Here is a 7,951-nt window from a genome sequence, read left to right on the forward strand (position 1 = left end):
CTGGTCTCCCGCTCACGCAGAGGGGAACAGACAACAATCCTGTTAGGGGTGATTCAGTGGCCCTAATAATCACGCAGGCCAGATGGCCTTCGAATCTGGCCCATATTTTCAGAAGCAGAGAGTTTGGTATTTGTGCACAGCTCCTTGGCATCCTTGTATGTGTGTGTGTGTGTGTGTGTGTGTGTGTGTATGTGCGTGTGTGTTGGTTTCCATAACTAGTGTGTATTGTTATCTGTACTGTCATTGCCCAGTATGCGTGTGTGTGTGATTGCTAGCGCTAGACATAAGTGTGTGTTGTGTGTGTTCTTCTGTGAAAACATGATCTCAGTCTCTCTCCCTTCCTCTTTCTTTCTGTCCTTCTCTCCCTATTCCCTCCACACCATCTCTCCCTCTCTCTCCCTCTCTCTCCATCCCTTGCTGGGTGTCTCAAAACAGTGGCAGTCCCTGTCGCTGTCGACATGGCCAATCAGTGAGGTTAGAAAACAGAATAAACGAACTCTCTCTACGAGCCGAATCTTTTGTCAGAGTTCTTCGGCAATTAGGCCTCTAGATTGTTACATGATTTCCACACTTCCGCTGGTGTATAATTCGGACATGAATCCATTTAGCACACACTGCATCGGAATGACAGCAAATGACAGCAGATGTGTCTTTATCCTTGATTAATCTCCATGTGTGTGTGTGTCTGAGTGTGTGCTGTGTGTGTGTGGCAATTTTTCAATTTAATGTTTACTATAATGGACTATAATTAATAGCATGTTCACACTATTACGGCAGAAAAAAAACTCTTTAGCAGTTCAGGTTCACCTCACCGGCCCCTTATCTACCAACTTAAAGCACTTAATTAGAAGAACTGAATCATTTTGCCAGCACATACTGCTGACACAGCAAAGAAGTGTGGACTTCCTAGGGTCCCTTAGGCTTTTTTATGCACACTCCAATTCTGCACACACCCCTAAAGCTGTTTTGTGTGAACCACAAAGCATCGGTATTAGTTTTGTGTGTACAGTTGTTTCTAATGGTGTCTTAATGCAATGAATCAAAATTGAATATCTGAACTGTTTCAATGACACAAACGCATCTGAAGCTTCAAGGTGGATCTTTCAAGATTGTTGAGATTTGTTTTTTATTTACCACAGATAAAGTGTTTCTTTTAGATCCTTCGAGAGCTCAGGGACATCAAGAAAAAGACACAATCTCAAAAGATGTTTGTTCAAATTAGAGTTCACTGGCCCAATGAGTTAGTGTTCTTTAGACTTTGCGTGAGGAACACTTGGATCGCAGACATGCAGACAGCAACCTGCTGTATTCATCTTCAGTAGGAGTACCACTGCAGCAATGTGTGCAGATCAGGCCTGGGTGAGAGAATGTTATAGCGTGTGCAGATCAGACCTGCGTGAGACAGTGTTATAGCGTGTGCAGATCAGACCTGCGTGAGACAGTGTTATAGCGTGTGTAGATCAGACATGCGGGACAGAGTTCTGGGTTGTCCCCCATGTCTCCTCCTCCAGAAAGTCCCTCTCGTCAACCCCAGTGACACACATCAAACACGGCATGCAATTATGATTTAATGCCTCTCTCCTTTGCTATTTTCTCTGCTCGTCTCTGGGTGTGTTTGTTTGCTGCTGGGCCTCTGAAGCAATTGCCTGCAGGAGAGGGAGAGGTAAATGACAAGTCTAATTGAGAGGGGGGGGGGGGGGATAAAGGCAGAAGAGAGCTATCAAAGAGCCTTTTAATTAGGGCAGTGTTTATCACCCCTGGCAATGCGAAGCCACCTTCTGTTGTTGTGGCAGGAGAAGGAAGCGGACACACACACACACACACACACTCACACACACACACACACACACACACACACGCACGCACACACACACGCACGCACACACACACGCACACACACACACACACACACACACACACACACACTCACGCACGCACGCACACACACACACACACAAGCACGCACACACGCACGCACGCACGCACACACACACACACACACACACACACACACACACACACACACACACACACACACACACACACACACACACACACACACACACACACACACACACACACACACACACACACACACACACAGACACTTCCGTGAGGGAGCAAGATGGTGCCAGAATGCATGCAGGTGTGAATAAGACCTCCAGAGTCCCAAAAGATTGTGAGTGTGTGTGAGAGTGTGTGTGAGTGTGTGTGTGTGTGTGTGTGTGTGTGTGTGTGTGTGTGTGTGTGTGTGTGTGTTTGCTTGGCCATGTGTGTGTGTGCATGTATGTGTTTGTATGTGTGTGCATTCCCATCCTCCTCTTTGTGCAACATCACAGTCTAGCCCGTGTCCTATTTCTCCAAGTCTAACTGCTTATGTCCAATAGTCTCTCCCTCCACAGGCCTGATAGGCTTAATTGAATTTAATTGGTACAATTATACCGAAATTGGAGAGATGCAATTTATTGAGCTAGTTATCATATGGAATTAGATTGTAATGGAGGTTGTTATCTGTGAGGTCCTGCAAACGGAGGGTGCACACAGTGTCATGAACATTCAGTTCCTTCACTGACGTATCACTGAAGTTGTACAACTGCGAAATTCTCCACTCTCCTCACTCTGGGATTTCAATAAATTATGTTTACTCAGTTCAGTAACAGTTATTTAGTTTTATTATTATCTCATTCAGATGTTTTATTTTATTACTGTACATCTGAGTTCAGTACATCTGAGTTCTGTACATCTGAGTGTGTGTATGTGTGTGTGTGTGTGTGTGTGTGTGTGTGTGTGTGTGTGTGTGTGTGTGTGTGTGTGTGTGGTCACAGCCTCTACACCTGCACCTGTCTTCTGCCACCTGTACTTTAACCTACTTTAACTTCATCTGTACAAACATCTCCACCTCCTTCACCTCCATCCCATCTACTTTAACCTGACCTGTATAAACAGGTGATGTCACTCCTCCTCCACCTTCATCTGTATCATGGCCTCCACCTCCACCTCCACCTCCTCCTCCACCTTCACCTCCACCTCCTCCTCCACCTTCACCTCCACCTCCACCTCCTCCTCCTCCTCCACCTTCATCTGTATCATGGCCTCCACCTCCACCTCCACCTCCACCTTCACCTCCACCTCCTCCTCCTCCTCCTCCTCCTCCACCTTCATCTGTATCATGGCCTCCACCTCTATGCCAGCACTGGATAAAGTTATCGCTCACTAGCTGGTGCTTGGCACTCGTGTTGTGCTCTTTCTCTCTTTTTTGTTCTTCTCTCTTTCTCTGTCTCCTTCCTCTCTCTCTCTCTCTCTCTCTCTCTCTCTCCTCTATCTCCCATTCAATCCTGTCCCTTCTGTGTTCCATACATTAATTATGCATTCTAATTTCTGCATTAATTCGACATGACTCACCTCCTCATTTCAAACAAGATACTTTTTCTAACATCGGTGCGCTCACAGACACACACACACACACACACACACACACACACACACACACACACACACACACACACACACTTACATACTTGCTACTTTACATATTTTCTCTCTTTGTCCTTACATACATATGAAATTAACACACAGATGATGTATAATATCTCCCTCTTCCTCTCTTTCTATAGATGCATAAAACATTCCAGTTTCACCGTTGCAGTGTTTGATCATATCTCATTCTCTCACACTCGGGTCTCCTCCCTGTGGTCTGTGAGTCTGAGCATGTCTCACTGTTCCTCACATTGTGCTCTTCTGGACTGGTATTGTCGTCACTCCTGGGCTCTGCAGGATCTTCAAGCTTACGGGTCACCGCCCCAACTGTTCCTCTCACCGCTGGGACAAGCCTGGTTTGAACCTTCCACTGTCTCTCATTCCTTCTTTCAGTTCCTGGTACTTTTCCAGCTCCTCATATTCCTTCTGTGTGTGTTTTCATCACTTGGGACCGCTAAATGTATTCCCATTGCTGTTTTCTGCATCTTTTCCATTATAACAATGTCTGGTTTGTTCGCTACCATTTGCTTATGTGTCTGGACCGGCAAGTCCCACAGGATCTTTGCTTGTTGTTCTCTGCCATCGTCTGTTCCTCCCATTTGGACTTATGGGTATACAGCTCATATGCTTTGCACATGTTCTTGTATATGATACTTGGTCTGTCATCGTTTGCTTTCCCTGCCAACATCTTACATCCTGCAGCTACATGCTGGATTATCTCAAAGGCGTCTTGATTATCTCAAAGCCTTTTCCAGGATTGTCTTATGCCAGCCACCTGAACTGTGAGTCAGTGGTCCGTCCTATGGGGCGTCTCATCGTGCCGTGGGACCTACTCCGCTTCCAAGGTTACCACGTCCCCCGTGTCCTCACACTGGGTGGACATCATTGTTCGACATGTCCTTGCCTTCTGAATTTGCATTCTAACTCCCTCTGAGAAAAAGGGAAAGGAGGGAAATATGCGAAGAGGCAGGAATCAAAGCTAAATGGATTTATGAATTCAGACATCCTCAATCACTCCATTGTCACTTTCGTGCGACATTACTTGATGATATGATGCTCTGTCATCTGTCACGGGGCTTTTACAGCTCTGCTGAAACCTAAAATGTGTTTTTTATACTCACATCCCTACAGGTCTGACTGATGTGCTCACGGTATGACATGCTTAATCTATGCATTTAGAAATACAAACGCCATATTGAACATGAAAAGCTCAATGGGCTGAAACATCACCTGGATTGAAACATCACCTGGATTAACAAAGTCCACCAGGAGAATCTAGCAATACGTGGACCAAGGTCAGACAAGGTCAGATAATGTGCAGTTAATGGAATGTTTCTACAGCAGTAAGTTCAAGGAAAGAAGAAGATCTCACAAGACAAAATGACATGAAGGACACAGGAGAACTATGGATTAACAGAAGCCCTTCATCTACACTCCTTCATCTTCACCACTCTTCATCTCCATCCCACATCACGACCTGAAGAACCTGACTGGTAACATCAATGGCCAACTTGGTGGCAGTCACCTTGGATTGGAGTCTGTGATTGGAGTCTGTGATTGGAGTCTGTGATTTGAGTCTGTGATTTGAGTCTGTGATTGGAGTCTGTGATTGGAGTCTGTGATTTGAGTCTGTGATTGGAGTCTGTGATTGGAGTCTGTGATTGAAGTCTGTGATTTGAGTCTGTGATTTGAGTCTGTGATTTGAGTCTGTGATTGGAGTCTGTGATTGGAGTCTATGATTGGAGTCTGTGATTTGAGTCTGTGATTTAAGTCTGTGATTGGAGTCTGTGATTTGAGTCTGTGATTGGAGCCCACATGTCCTCTGCTCGCCTCAGTGACAATGGTGAATGGCACGTGTCACTCTGCGAACATAACAGTGTGTGTGTAGCGAATCCACAAAATGATATGGCGATCAACCAGATGGACACACCTTCAACGAGATCGATTTGTCCTGCATCAGCCAGAAGTAGAAGTCCTCACAAGGCTCTACAGGAAAGTGGATGTTGGATCTGACCATTATGTAGTCAGAGCAAAATTCAAACTCAAGCTACTCAAGAAACCAAAGGCAGCCCAAACCAATGAGACCATTCGCAACAGAGAAGTTAAAAGACCTGACCGTCGCTGACACCTTTGCTCTGGAATCGTGCAATCAATTCGAGACACGGTGAACATGGGAGACCACTGGAATAGCCTGAAGGAGATGATCACAGAGTGTGGCCAGAATACCAGAATATGCAGAGGAAAAAGGAAAGAGCAATGGATCCATGACAAGAGGAAAATCACAAAGCTCAGACAAGATCAAGCGAAGACCACAGAAGCGACGGAGGAACAAAACCAGAGATACACTGAGCTTGAATGGTGAAGAAAAGCTGCCAGAGGACATGAAGGAGTGGTTGAAATGGAAAGGTGCTTTAAAAAGTAACTTAGTCACGTTACTGATTACTTGATTTTAATAGTAAAATCCAACACCTGCACCAACACCAACAGTCCAACAGCTGCACCAACACCAACAGTCCAACAGCTGCACCAACACCAACAGTTCAACACCTGCACCAACACCAACACCAACAGTCCAACACCTGCACCAACACCAACAGTTCAACACCTGCACCAACACCAACACCAACAGTCAAACACCTGCACCAACACCAACAGTCCAACACCTGCACCAACACCAACAGTCCAACACCTGCACCAACACCAACAGTCCGACACCTGCACCAACACCAACAGTCCGACACCTGCACCAACACCAACAGTCCAACACCTGCACCAACACCAACAGTCCGACACCTGCACCAACACCAACAGTCCAACACCTGCACCAACACCAACAGTCCAACACCTGCACCAACACCAACAGTCAAACACCTGCACCAACAGTCCAACACCTGCACCAACACCAACAGTCCAACACCTGCACCAACACCAACAGTCCAACACCTGCACCAACAGTCCAACACCAACAGTCCAACACTAAAAGTCCAACAGCTGCACCAACACCAACAGTCCAACACCTGCACCAACACCAACAGTCCAACACCTGCACCAACACCAACAGTCCAACACTAAAAGTCCAACAACTGCACCAACACCAACAGTCCAACACTAAAAGTCCAACAGCTGCACCAACACCAACAGTCCAACACCTGCACCAACACCAACAGTCCAACACTAAAAGTCCAACACCTGCACCAACACCAACAGTCCAACACTAAAAGTCCAACAACTGCACCAACACCAACAGTCCAACACTAAAAGTCCAACAGCTGCACCAACACCAACAGTCCAACACTAAAAGTCCAACACCTGCACCAACACCAACAGTCCAACACTAAAAGTCCAACAGCTGCACCAACACCAACAGTCCAACACCTGCACCAACACCAACAGTCAAACACCTAGAAGCAGGATGAATGAGGCTTGTGGGAACAGTTTACACTGAGATAATTAATGACAGGAATCTTAAACATCAAACTATGCCAGGCATATGAGCTGGACACCCCAAACACAATATAGATGAAGTCATAGAACCTGATGGACAGCAACTACATTCAATAACTACATTCATATAAAACTACATACAAACTTCCATATTCAAAAAGACAAGCAGATAATGTCAGAACAACGAAACATAGTGATAACAGACAAGCATCAGTGTTAATAGATATGGCAATCTCAAGTGTCGGACATATCCAGAGCCAGAGATGTCCCGTCACTTGGGAAGAAATACAAAAAGGAAAATATCGGGGAGTGAAACAGAGGAAATAGGTTTCTGAGCGTAAATACTGTGAAGAATGCTGAACCACCCGGGTTTCTTGTAAAAGGGTCTGTGTGAGAAACAAAGATATGACCACCCACTGGATCGGAGAGACAGAGGTAATGTAATGTATATAGATACAGATACACACACACACACACACACACACACACACACACACACACACACACACACACACATATATATATATATATATATATATAGTTTATTTTTCTATGTTGCTCTTTTTACACACACACACACACACACACACACACACACACACACACACACACACACACACACACCTTTTTCTCACTCTGACAGATTCCATTAGGATACCTCTCCCAGTCTCCACACTCCACTGTCGTCGATGACCCCAGCGCGAATATTCATTTTTTTGGCACATTAGTGAAAGCAGCGTCTCCCTCCTGTTCTCCTTCCTCCTCCCCACTGGCCTCCACGTCAACCCTTCAGCTGTGTGCACCCTACCTAATGCTCTAACTACTGCAATTAGCTTGGAAAGTGCACTTCTGCAGATCTCTGTGTGTGTGTGTGTGTGTGTGTGTGTGTGTATGGGTAGAGGGAGGGTCATATATATTTATGCTAGGTATTATATCATCATACTTCCATAGCTGCTAGGCGGTATGAATATCAAGTGTATCTATGTTGACTCGTTCAAAAGGAGAGATAAAGCGTCTTTAAAAATGAAAG

Source organism: Brachyhypopomus gauderio, chromosome 2 (genome assembly GCF_052324685.1).
Source record: "Brachyhypopomus gauderio isolate BG-103 chromosome 2, BGAUD_0.2, whole genome shotgun sequence".
NCBI lineage: Eukaryota > Metazoa > Chordata > Actinopteri > Gymnotiformes > Hypopomidae > Brachyhypopomus > Brachyhypopomus gauderio.